This window comes from Scyliorhinus torazame, chromosome 17 (assembly GCF_047496885.1).
Source record: "Scyliorhinus torazame isolate Kashiwa2021f chromosome 17, sScyTor2.1, whole genome shotgun sequence".
NCBI classification, from domain to species: Eukaryota; Metazoa; Chordata; class Chondrichthyes; order Carcharhiniformes; family Scyliorhinidae; genus Scyliorhinus; species Scyliorhinus torazame.
The window spans coordinates 7107746-7121213 of record NC_092723.1 but is presented as its reverse complement, the minus strand read 5'-3'; the positions used below and the strand labels follow the sequence as shown (position 1 = coordinate 7121213).

Here is a 13468-nt window from a genome sequence, read left to right as displayed (position 1 = left end):
TTTCCTTCATCGGAAGGGGTATTGAGTACAAGAGTTGGCAGATCATGTTACAGTTGTATAAGACTTTGGTTCGGCCATCATTAGCAAAAGGATGCTTTAGAGAAGGTGCAGAGGAGGTTCACCAGGATGTAGCCTGATATGGAGGGCACTAGCTATGAAGAGAGGTTGAGTAGATTAGGATTATTTTCATTAGAAAGACAGAGGTTGAGGGGGGAACCTCATTGAGGCCTACAAAACCATGAGAGGTATAGACAGGGTGTTTAGCAAGAAGCTTTTTCCCAGAGTGGGGGACTCAATTACAAGGGGTCATGAGTTCAAGGTAAGAGGAGAAAGGTTTAAGGGAGATATGCGTGGAAAGTTCTTTACGCAGAGGGTGGTGGGTGCCTGGAAGGCATTGCCGGCGGAGGTGGTAGAGGCAGGCACGATAGCGTCATTTAAGATGTATCTAGCAGATACACGAATGGGCAGGGAGCAGAGGGATACAGATCCTTAGAAAATAGGCAACAGTTTTAGATAGAGGATCTGGGTCGGCACAGGCTTGGAGGGCCGAACGGCCTGTTCCTGTGCTGTAATTTGTCTTTGTTCTTTAATGTGTTTTAACTCTCGTGTGTTTAGAGATTGATCCTGTTATATCGATGATGCTGCACCATAACGTGGAGCAACATTGGTCACAGTTCCATTTCACCTCCTTCAGGTTCCTCATCAGTTTTTAACGTTTCTTCTGTGAACATACATTTAATCAGTCAGAATTTTGTGATGATATAATTTTTCTTTCTCTTGTTGATTGCTGTGTGTGACTGTTGGTGAACAAGTAAAGCAATGTATTTCTGAATGGACGCTAACTTTGGAATTGAATTAAATTGACCTGCCCTTTAAAATATTGGCGACCCCCTTATATAGCGCAGAGGGTGGGGATGGGGGTCCTTCCTGCTGCCGAACCTCTGTCCAGCTGTGCATTATCAGAGAGGTCAGTAGCTAGAGTTAAAGAAATTGATAAAGACAGCAGTGCTGTCAAATCAAAGTTGCATTCTCACTGGGGTCACTCTGTCTCCTCGGGCAGCATAGTGGTGCCCTGCGTACTCACTGCGCTGAGGTCCCAGGTACGATCCCGGCCCTGGGTCACTGTCCGTGTGGAGTTTGCACATTCTCCCCGTGTTTGTGTGGGTTTTGCCACCACAACCCAAAGATGTGCAGGCTAGGTGGTTTGGCCTCTCTAAATTTCCCCTTAATTGGAAAAAATTTATTTTAAAAAAGAGATCTGTCTCCTCTGCAAACTTCTATCATTTTTCTTTCAATTTCGTGTACCCAATTTTTTTTTCAATTAAGGGGCAATTTCACGTGGCCAATTCACCTACCCTGCACATCTTTGGGTTGTGGGGGTGAGACCTTCGCAGACACGGGGAGAATGTGCAAACTCCACATGGACAGTGACCCGGGGCCAGGATCGAACCCGGGTCCTCGGTACCATGAGGCAGCAGTGCTAACCACTGAGCCACCGTGCTGCCTTCCTATGCATGCTCCTAAAGGGCATTGTCCTCACCAATGTGCTATTCGAAATGTGCCTGCACAACATGAATTTTGTCAACCAAACTACACCCATAGCGCTAAACTACAGGCACCGCAGAACACAATTCTGCAGCCATGGTGCGTCTGGATTCTGAATAGGGGGTTAAGCTCTGCTGCTCTGGGGCTGAAGCTGTCGGAGCAAACTGTTCACTGGAGAGTAACTCACTCCGAGCGTCTCTCGGCCAAAAGGATGTAAAATCCAGATCCAACCAGGTGAGGAGCCAGAATTTCCAGAACTCTTCCTGATCGTGATACTGAGTGACATGCTTTTGAAATGTCAAACCCACACTACCCTGTGCTTAAGGACTACACAGTGGCTGGTTTAGCACAGGGCTAAAGAGCTGGCTTTGAAGGCAGGCCAGCAGCACGGTTCAATTCCCGTAACAGCCTCCCCGAACAGGCACCGGAATGTGGCGACTAGGGGCTTTTCACAGTAACTTCATTTGAAGCCTACTTGTGACAATAAGCGATTTTCATTTAATTTCACAAGTTCACGAACAAATAGAGGAACATTTCCATGATGTTTCTCATTCATTGCCACACTGCCAAATTTAACAGCTGAAACCAAACTTTTGATGAATCCCACACGCAGCCAGTTTTTATGCAACCCCCCCCCCCCATGAATCCCACACGCAGCCAGTTTTTATGCAACCCCCCCCCGTCACTGGAAACAGGACTACATTTTTCCGTCCTTGCAATAAACACCCTCTGTTTTCCCTCACACACAGAGCAGATAATCTCTTTCGATCCGGTGGTTTTCAGTGGCCATCAGCTCAATCTGGACACACTCCAAGCAAGTTGGCTTTGTTCGACCTGCGAAACCTGTGGCCTTCACAGAAGTGAAAGTGAAAACAGTAAACGGAGCCAACGGCCGCCTTGACCTCAGCGCTCAGGAATAGCTAGAGTGGGAGTCGGATCAAAATAGACGTTTATTAAAGGCCATCTGCCCTTGTCTGTTGGACATTACTTTTGTGACTCAAATGTCATACAAGGCGTATGACAGGCGAACCATTAACATCGTAAAACAGTTGAAGAAATTGCAATGTGTCAATTAAAAAAGAAACTTTCTCTGGGGGAAATGCTGGAAAGTTCTATCTGGTGATGTAGCATCTTGTGTTGAGGCAGCGCAACTTAAAATCAGACACAGCCGCTGAACACAAGCCGATAGTCAGAACGCAGATGCTACAGAGTTTGAAACAGAAATGAGTTTCCCTCTCCCTATAATAACCCAACATAATAATTTATCTTTTTTCCACATCATTTCCTCACAGCAAACTGATGTTTAAGGTAATTGTAAATCAGAGGGAAGATGAAGGGGATTTTTTTTTTCGAACACTGCGGTTTCATATTCTGGAGTGCGCTGCCCGGAATGAGCACTGGAAGCTAATTCAATCGAAACTTTCATAGGGAATTGGTAATATATGTTTGAACAGGAAAAATAATTGAAGAGCTACAGATAGGGGGAGTGGGATTTTAAATACTGACACGTGTACGATGCACTAAATGTCCTCTATCTGTGCTGCGGAATTTTATGAATATTGAAAATTCTGTCCTTAGGAGAGAGATAAATGCTTCAAACATGTGTTTTGGAGGAAAGAGACGCAGGTGTAGGTGCATTTCAATGAGATGTGGGGAGGTGTGATTGTGGTGTAGTTACCTGCAGATGATGGGTGGAATGTTCTCATAATTTGTCAGGCTCAGATTGAAAACCAGCATATCTCTCTCTCAATCCACAGCCCAGTTTACAGACCAGAGTTTCTGACACTCTGACACATGGGGATGTGGTTTACACTGTCAGCGTGGGAGTGCGGCGCCTGGTAGAGACAGCAAGACCAGATCCAGGTGCCCTTTAAAGATGATAAGCAGAGAGTTAAAAGTTCCTCAAGCAACACCCCCTCCACACTCCACCACAAAGGCACCAGGGGTTCTCCACTCCCCCACCCCCTGCCCCACAATGGCACAATTACTAGGGTCTCTGCCCCGTTGCATAATCATTGGGGGCTTTCCACCCCCCTCCCACCAAGGGTAACAACCACCGCTAGTGCTCCCCCCTCAATGCCATGTGCCTCCCCTCACTTTCCTCACCCCCCAATTTTCGCTCACCCAGTCACCTCAAGATTCCCCCTCAAAGCCCGCACCCCCTCCTCAATGCCCACTTTCCCAACCCCCCCTTCCCGTGATTCCAAGCTTCTCATCTCAATGGCCGCTCTCCCGTCACTGCCAAGTCGCCCTTTCAAAGGGCTTGGCCCTCTTCCACACATAACAGAGACCCCCTCCCTAATTGTGCTCCCCAGGTGGCCCGTCCCTGGCACTGCCCCTGGCTTGGGTTGTTTTCGTTGGAGAAGAGACGACTGAAGGGCGACCTGGGTGAGGTGTGCAAGATTGTGAGGGGGAAGAAGAGGGATAGGGAGCAGCTGTTCCCCTTAGTTGAAGGGGAGGTTGAGGGGCAGGAGGTACAGGCGGGGATTTGAGGGAAACCGTTTTTACCCATAGGGTGGTGGCGATCTGGAATGCACTGCCTGGGCGGGTGGTAGAGGCGGGTTGCCTCACATCCTTAAAAAGTACCTGGATGAGCACCTGGAACGTCATAATATTTAAGGCAAAGGACCAAGTGCTGATAAATGGGATTAAGTAGGCAGGTCAGGAGTTTTTTCATGTGCTGGTTCAGAGTCGATGGGCTGAAGGGTCTTCTGCTCTGTGTGATTCTGTGATTCAGTGCCAACCTTTTCCAAACGGCATGCCAGGGCACTGCCTGGGTCACCTCACCCCACCTGCCCCCCCCCCCCCCCCCCACGCACCCTGCCCTCCCTCCCGAGGGCTAGATTTACTATTGCGTCCCCGGGGGCATCCCCTCAATGATTCAAGCCTTTACATACCTGTTCTAAATCTTGCTGACATGACGTCACGTTGATGAGGCATAAATATTAAGTGAGGAGGGATCATGTGGGGCTGGGGGGGGGGGGGGGGGGGGGGGATTGGCGGGGGGCTTGTTAATAATGCTAGTAACACTTACGTAAATGTATTACAATGAGTTTCTTCCCCTTTGTGCCCATGAACTTTGTAACGTCATCGCCGAGGGGCATGGGAAATCGGGAAACGCGATCTCATCGGCTGGATTTGCGTTTTCGTCTCTTGTGGGATTTTGCGCCTGTGTCGCCGTCTTCCCTGAAGGCGAACATGGGCAGAAAGTCACCCCAATTATGTTTGTATCACGGGCACACGAATACATGAAAAAACGAACTCCCTCATTCCTCGTGTTAAAAGTATGGGCACAGATAATCTGTTCATGTAACACTGACATTTAAGACAAAACTCACGAGAAACCAATTGGAATAAAGACCAGGCACGTGTGTCAACACAAATGAGAATTCCCAAACTGAGAAAACCTTTCTCAAATCAGTGGAGAAGCAGAAGTCAGACAATCGTTTCTGGTCAAAAGACCATCCGTGCTGGTCTGAAATATTTTAATGAGTAGCGTTAGGATTTGTAAAGGAGGATGGGGAAGCAATTCAGAGGGTATTCGATCCCTAGCATTTGAATGTGGCAAGTATTCATATTTCCGAAGAGAGGTTCGTGACTGTGTAAGAAATCGCCTTTGAACTGAAGCCAGCTCGGTGCAGAATCTCAGAGACCATGGCCTTGAAATGATGCCGTGGAGCACTTGTGTTTGCATGCTGTGTTCATCTGAAATTCTTCCATTCAGCTGTTTTTTATTTAACTCATTTTAAAAGAGTTAACACCTCCTCTAAAATAGTACGGAGGAATTTCACACGGCACATTGGCAACTGAGAGATTCATTTCAGGGCTCGCGCAAACATAGACCGCAAAGTTTGGAAAATCATGTAACAATAATCTTTATTGTCACAAGAAGGCTTACATTGACACTGCAATGCAGTCCTGTGAAAAGCCCCTAGTCGCCACACTCCAGCACCTGTTCGGGTACACAGAGGGAGAATTCAGAATGTCCAATTCACCTAACAAGCACGTCTTTCGGGACTTGTGAGAGGAAACCGGAGCACCTGGAGGAAACACACGCAGACACGGGAGAACGTGCAGACTCTGCACAGACAGTGAACCAAACCGGGAATCGAACCTGGGACCCTGGTGCTGTGAAGCAACAATGCTAACCACTGTGCTACCGTGTTGTCTCCAAGTGTTGTACGGTGTTGTTGTTGAAGCTCAGTGACAACATTAGTTTACCTTGAGCATAGGGAAGCAGCTTTACTGTATACTGTGCTGTGACACAAGGTGCAATGTCAGTTCTGATAAAGGGCCATTGCCATGAAACATTGGTCTGAATTTTATCACGGGCTTTGGGACCCCGATATTGGGTGAGAAGCGAGATCTGAACCTACGCTTGATTACAGCAGGACCATCTCAGTGATGTTACTGCAGGCAGCCTCCTAATTGGCTGCTTGTGTGACTGCCTTCTAATTGAGAATATGGGATGGTTTTCTGATGCTGGAGATCCAATCAGAGGGCCAGCGACACTGGAGTCTTAATAATGTAACAAGGAGAGATGGTCGCTGATGAAACAGGAAAGAGAACTTAGTAATTAAAGAAATATAAAATTAATGGGGCCAAGGGATAGAGGACTACCCTCTCTGGGCAGATCGTTGGGGCCATGAATTTGGCCTCCCTGCTCGTGGCCACCTCTTTGAGCCATCCAGCTTCACATTGTGTCATTCTAGGTTTGAAGCAGTGTTGAGACAGATTTATGTACTGTGTTACGATCCCAGTTGATCACAGCTCCAGAGACCCAGGTTCAATTCGGGCCTCGGGTGACTGCCTGTGTGGAGTTTGCACTTTCTCCCCGTGTGTGCGTGGGTTTCCTCCGGGGCTCCGGTTTCTTCCCACAGTCCAAAGATGTGCAGGTTAGGTGGGTTGGCCATAGTAAATTGCCCTTAGTGTCCAATAGGTTAGGTGGTGTTACTGGGTTACGGGGATAGGGTGGAGGCATGGGGTTCAGTAGGGTGCTCATTCCAAGGGCTGGTGCAGAGCTGATGGGCTGAATGCCCTCCTTCTTCACTGTAAATTCTGTGATATAACTGGACGGGAAGATTTCAGAATGGAACCCTGGCTCAAAAGACCATGGGCGTGATTCTCCGACTCCCCGCCGGGTCGGAGAATCCCTGGGGGGCGGTGTGAATCCCGCCCCGCCGCTCCGACGCCGGCTGCCGTATTCTCCGGCACCGGTTTGCTGGCGGGGGCGGGGTTTACACCGCGTTGGTCAGGGGCCTTTGGCAGCGGCCCCCCGGCAATTCTTCGGGCCCCGATGGCTCGAGTGGCTGCCCGTTTTCGGCCAGTCCCACCGGTGTGGAATGGACATTGTCCATCACGGTGGGACCTGGCTTGTTGGCCGTCCAGCGGGGTCCTCGGTGGGGGGGGGGGCGCGGGGGATCCGGCCCCGGGGGTCTCCCACGGTGGCCTGGCCCACGATCGTGGCCCACCGATCTGCGGGCGGGCCTGTGCCATGGGGGCACTCTTTCCTTCCGCGCCGGCCTCTGTAGGGCCGGTGCAGAGAAGAACCCCCCTGCACATGTGCAAGAACACACCGGCAGTTTTGCGCTTGCGCCAGAAATAAAACATAGAGGAACAGAGTCACAGGACCTTTAATTTGTTTTAGTAACAAGGAAAAAATATTTGTTCAACATGAAAAAATTGGAAAAAATACATTTTTAACAGTGAATGCGGTATCCAGGTTTTACACCACCCCTTTAGGATTTCTTTGTCTTGACTGCTGTACAAAGTGTTCACGTTGGTTTAACTCCAAATTCCCAAACTCTATTAAAATAGCATCAAACTTTTGATTTACATCCAAAGTCTACTTTCCCACTTTAAATCTGGTTACTGCAATTGTCTCTTTAAATCAGAAGTTTGTTTACTTTTCCTTGAACTCTTCAGAACAATACTTTGTTATGTTAACTCCAGTCTTCTTAAGATGCTCTTTATGTCCTAATTCCCAAGTTCCCTGGACAGCAACTGGTTCTTTGGGAAGTCTGTCTCTTTGCAGCCCCCATTCTGTTCAGTCTTTCTTCTGGCAGAGTTGAGAGATGATCACTCCCTGGCGTCCTTTAACTGCCAACAAATTCAGCTAAACTAAGAACAAAAGAGATCCGACCTTAAAAGGGCCTCCAGTTGCTAAGTAACAGCTGCATGCTTCAGCTGGCTTATTTATTCTTTACACCATAGCCCTCTCTAAGCATAATAGAAACACAGTTGGAACTGAACCAACCCCACACATAAACACCTTTATCCAGAATAAATATAACTATAGATGCTACCCTTCCTGCCACAGAAACATTAAATTAAACCCAATTAAGATGATACCTTGGGCGAAATTCTCCGGTATCGGCGCGATGTCCGCCGACCGGCGCCAAAAATGGCGCAAATCAGTCCGGCATCACGCTGCCCCAAAGGTGCGGAATCTTCCGCCCCTTGACCGGCCGAGCCCTCACCTTGAGGGGCTAGGCCCAAGCCAGACTGATTTCCGCCCTGCCAACTGGCGGAAAAGGCCTTTGGTGCCCCGCCAGCTGGTGCAGAAATGACATTGCCGGGCGGCGCATGCGCGGGAGCATCAGCGGCCGCTCACGGCATCCCCGTGCATGCGCTGTGGAGGGAGTCTCTTCCGCCTCCGCCATGGTGGAGACCGTGGCGAAGGCGGAAGGAAAAGAGTGCCCCCATGGCACAGGCCCGCCCGCGGATCGGTGGACCGCGATCGCGGGCCAGGCCACCGTGGGGGCACCCCCCGGGGCCAGATCGCCCCGCGCCCCCCCCAGGACCCTGGAGCCCGCCCGCGCCGCCTTGTCCCGCCGGTAAGAGAGGTGGTTTAATCCACGCCCAGCGGGACAGGCATTCTAGCAGTGGGACTTCGGCCCATCCGGGCCGGAGAATCGTGGGGGGGGCCCGCCAACCGGTGCGGCGCGATTCCCCCCCCCCGCCGAATCTCTGGTGCCGGAGAATTCGGCAGCCGGCGGGGGAGGGATTCATGCCAGCCCCCGGCGATTCTCCGACCCAGCAGGGGGTCGGAGAATCTCGCCCCTTATTTCTGATGTTTACCAATACAATTATAAATCCCTTAAAAATAACTTTGTTTTTCTAACAACTGCATATGCATACCTCACCAATAACTGGAATTCCATTGTTCTTGGAGAATTCAAAAACACTTCAGAATGTTGCTCAGTTTATCTTTCAATTGTATTATTATAAATCATCTGGATTGGACCTATTGTAGTTCCCTGCTGTACATGGGGGTGGTGATGGCGTAATGGTATTATCACTGGACTGCATTGGGGACCCTGTTCAATACCACCACGGCAGATGGTGACATTTGAATTCTATAAAAATCTGGAATAACAAGTCCAATTACGATGACCATGAAACCATTGTTGTAAAAACCCATCTGCTTCACTGATGTTCTTTAGGGGAGGAAACCTGCTGTCCTTACCCGGTCTGGCCTACATGTCACTCCAGATCCACAGTAATGTGGTTGACTCTTAACTACAACTCAGTTCGAGGGCAATTGAGGCATGGACAACAAATTCTGGCCTTGCCAATGACACCATGAAAGAATAAAGAAAAAAATCTACTTAGACTTGAATCTGGAAGCACATAGAAGGATAGGAATGTTGCAAGTGAGGCAAGCTATGTAGGAAGAAACGCCAAGTTAAACACAGTCTGGGGAATAGTAATGTTTCAAGAATTCATTGAATAACTGTAAAGGTGTTGGAGTTAACAGTTCATTTAACAATGAGAAGGTTACCTAAAATTGCCAAGAGAAGATAGGAACACGGCAATATGGGCTTGTTGCACCATTCAAATATATCTTGACAGATCTGAACCTTAACTCGCTTTATCCGCCTTTGTTCAAGATCCTTACTCAACAGAAATGCTACATAACAGTTCCGGACTGCAGGGCCAAAGGTTATTCACATATAAGCAGGAGGTTATGAACAGGTGTAATGAACTTTGATCCCCCACCTTGCTAATACAAAATAGCTAAATATCTTAATGAATGTTTCTTGAAACTTCAAAATAATTTTACAATCTAAGTGGTCAGAATAAGGATAAAAACTATAATTAGTACAACAATGTGGGGGAGGCAGTGGTGGTGTGATATTGTCATCGGACTGGCGATCCAGAGACCCAGGGGAATACCCTGGGGACCTGGCTTCAAATCCCGCCACAGCAGATGGTGGAAACTGAATCCAATTAATATCTGGAGTTAAAAGTCTGATGATGACCAGGAAACCTTTGTTGTAAAAAAACCAAACAGCTCGTTTGCTAATGTCCTATAGCGAAGGAAATCTTCCATCCAATCCCATGACTACGACCATCTAGAAGGACAAGGGCAGCAGATACCTGGGAACACCAGCACCTAGAGGTTGCCCTACAAGTCACACCACCCTGACTTGGAAATATATCATCGTTCCTTCACTTTCGCTGGGTCAAAATCCTCAAACTCACTCCCTAACACCACTATGGGTGCACCTACACCACATGGACTGCAGCAGTTCAAGAAGGCAACTCACAAGCACTTACTCAAGGGCAATTAGGGATGGCCAACAAATGCTGACCCAACCAGCGAACATGTGTTCTTTTTTGATACTATATGTGTCTGGATAGATAGACTTACCACTGCAGTGTTGGTGCTATTTTTACCAGTTAGCAATGTATTCTTGGTTTAATATAGGTATTCAGAATTAGGAAGAGTTGTGCTAGAGCAGTTAGGGTGAAAAGCTTTCTACTAACAGGAGGCTCGGCAACTAATGGATAATTGGTTTCAAAAAAGGTAATTTTTTTACTCAGCAAATTGTTATGGTCCGGAAACTGTTAGTGCAGACCTGATGGGCTGACTGGGCTCTGACTGCGCTGTAATTTTCCCCAGTTTCTAAGGTTCTATCGAATGCATTGCCGGTCAAGTGGTAGCAGATTGACTTTCAAAAGGTAATTGAATCTGCTTAAAAAGGTAAAAGTTTATGTGGAAAGAAAGAGGGACCTGGATTTCCGCTCCCACAGTGGATAGCACGAGTTGTGAAATTTCCCAGCTCACCGCACTCACCTTGGGAGGAACTCCCCTGAAAGCCACGGCCTTCTTTTTCAGGAGGCAGGTGTGGGATAGATTCAGGCCCAGTGCCCCTGTGCGCAAACTGCAGGCACCATTGGGGTTACCGCTGGCTGAGGTGAGCTGCTTTAAAGGCCCGCTCAGTTCTCTGGGACTTTGTCCTAGTTGTTTTGTTAAATTTTAGGCCCTCACCCTTCAAACCCCATCAACTCTCCCACCCGTTCCCCATGGCCACTTGTAGCCCCATTCCAACTGAATGTCAACTCATGCCAACACACCCACTACCCTTGGTCCTTACACCCTTCATACCAACTCATCTAGTATCCACCATAGGCAGACCTCAGGAACCATGTTTTTTTAAAATAGTATTTTATTGAGGTATTTGAAATTTTTTATAACAGTAACATAAACAATGACATCAACATGGTAAAATAATCATTTCTGCCCCCAGCCCAAACTTCACGCATCTCATCCATACAACACCAACTCCCCCTCCCCCCGCCCCCCGGAATACTGCACCTGCTGACATTTTTATTTTCCCAGAGAAAGTCGCCGAATGGCTGCCACCTCCGGGTGAACCCTAACATTGACCCTCTTAAGGCGAACTTTATTTTCTCGAGACTGAGAAACCCAGCCATGTCACTAACCCAGGTCTCTACACTCGGGGGCTTCGAGTACCTCCACATTAACAAGATCCGTCTCCGGGCTACCAGGGAGGCAAAGGCCAAGACGTCGGCCTCTTTCGCTCCCTGAACTCCCGGCTCGTCCAACACTCCAAAGATCGCCACCTCCGGACCCGGCACCAACTGTGTTTTGAGCACCGTCGACATTGCCTTAGCAAAATCCTGCCAAAACCCTCCAAGCTTCGGGCATGCCCAAAACATGTGGACATGATTTGCTGGGCTTCCCGCGCACCTCACACACCTATCTTCCATCCCGAAAAATCTGCTCATCCTAGCCGCTGTCATGTGTGCCCGGTGGACTACCTTAAATTGTATCAGGCTAAGCCTGGCGCACGATGAGGAGGTATTAACCCTGCTTAGGGCATCCGCCCACAGACCCACCTCTATCTCTCCTCCTAGCTCATCCTCCCACTTCCTCCACCCATATCCTCCACCGGGGTTTCCTCCACCTCCAAAAGCTCCTGGTAAATATCTGAAACCTTCCCCTCTCCCACCCAGGTACTGGAAACTACTCTATCCTGTATCCCCCATGGCGGGAGCAGCGGAAAGGCTGGCACCTGTTTTCTCAGGAAGTCTCGCACCTGCAAGTAACTAAACCCGTTCCCTGCTGGCAATTTAAATTTATCCTCCAAAGATTTCAAGCTGGGAAAGCTCCCATCTATAAATAGATCCCCCATCCTTCTAATTCCTGCCCTCTGCCAACTCCGGAACCCACCATCCAGCCTACCCGGTACAAACCTGTGGTTATTATAAATCGGGGTCCAAATCGATGCTCCCTCCACTCTCTTACATCGCCTCCATTGCCCCCAGATGCTCAGAGCCGCCACTACCACCGGACTTGTGGAGTATCGGGACGGCGAGAATGGCAGAGGTGCCGTTACCAGTGCCCCCAAACTTGTGTCTTTACATGACGCTGCCTCCATCCACTCCCATGCCGACCCCTCCCCGACTACCCACTTCCTAATCATGGCTATATTAGCCGCCCAGTAGTAATTGCAGAAGTTTGGCACCCTTCCCCCGACTGCGATCCAGCAACACTTCCTTCAGTCGCGGGGTTTTACCCGCCCACACAAAGCCCAAAATAATCTTTTTCACCCGTTTGAAAAAGGCTTTGGGGATGAAGATGGGGAGGCACTGAAAGACAAACAGAAATCTGGGGAGGACCGTCATTTTCACGGTCTGTACCCTCCCCGCCAGTGATAGCGGGAGCATGTCCCATCTCTTAAAGTCCCCTTCCATTTGCTCTACCAACCGGGATAGATTTAACTTGTGTCGTACCTCCCATTCTCGGGCCACCTGGATTCCCAGATATCAAAAGTTCTTCCCTACCATTCTAAGCGGCAGCTCTTCCAGTCTCTTCTACTGTCGTCTTGCCTGGATCGCAAACATCTCGCTTTACCCCATGATCAATTTATACCCTGAAAAATTGCCAAATTCCCCCAAGATTCGCATTACTTCCCCCATCCCCTCCAGCAGGCCCGAAATGTACAAGAGCGTAAAGCGAGACCTGGTGCTCCACCGCAACCCCCCTCCCCCCTACCCCTCCCCGAACCAGCCCTTTCCAGTTCCTCGAGGCTCTTTACGCCATGGCCAATGGCTCTATGGCCAGAGCAAACAGTAACGGGGAGAGGGGGCACCCTTGCCTCGTCCCTCGGTGTAGTTTAAAATACCCCGACCTCAGCCGGTTCGTATGCACGCTCGCTACTGGTGCCTGATAGAGCAACCGCACCCAGTCAGTAAAGCCCTCACCAAACCCAAACCTTCCCAGCGCCTCCCACAGGTAATTCCACTCCACCCGATCAAAAGCCTTCTCCGCATCCATCGCTACCACCGCCTCCACCTCCTCTCCTTCTGAGGGCATCATAATAACATTGAGAAGTCTGACTTCCGGTTGCGGCTATGGACTTCCGGTTGTGGCTAGGGACTTCCGGTTGCGGCTATGCAGAGTTAAGTCGCATGTTCGGCAGCTCCCGCTTAGAACGGACTTTTGGGCTCTTTTCAGGGCCCCCAACGGCATTTTTTTGGCATTTCCCGGTGTGGGAAGAAGACTGTAACATTTCCCCGACAGTGTAGGGCTTGAACCAGGAGCGGGGCGACTAAAAAAGTGGTGGTGAACCCAAAGAAAGTGCGAGGGAAGAAGAGCAAGATTGCAGCG

The 13468-nt window shown here is 49.2% G+C and overlaps 2 long non-coding RNA genes across 3 annotated transcripts in view; both read right to left on the bottom strand.

Annotated features, from left to right (window-relative positions):
- The window catches only part of LOC140393673 (uncharacterized), a 184564-nt gene that overhangs the window by 73224 nt on the left and 97872 nt on the right, over window positions 1-13468 (bottom strand). The window lies entirely within an intron of this gene.
- Window positions 7163-13468, bottom strand: part of LOC140393502 (uncharacterized) — a 43079-nt gene continuing 36773 nt past the window's right edge. The window contains exon 2 of the long non-coding RNA XR_011935629.1: window positions 7163-7665. This is a non-coding gene — a long non-coding RNA (uncharacterized lncRNA). The remainder of the gene's footprint in view (window positions 7666-13468) is intronic.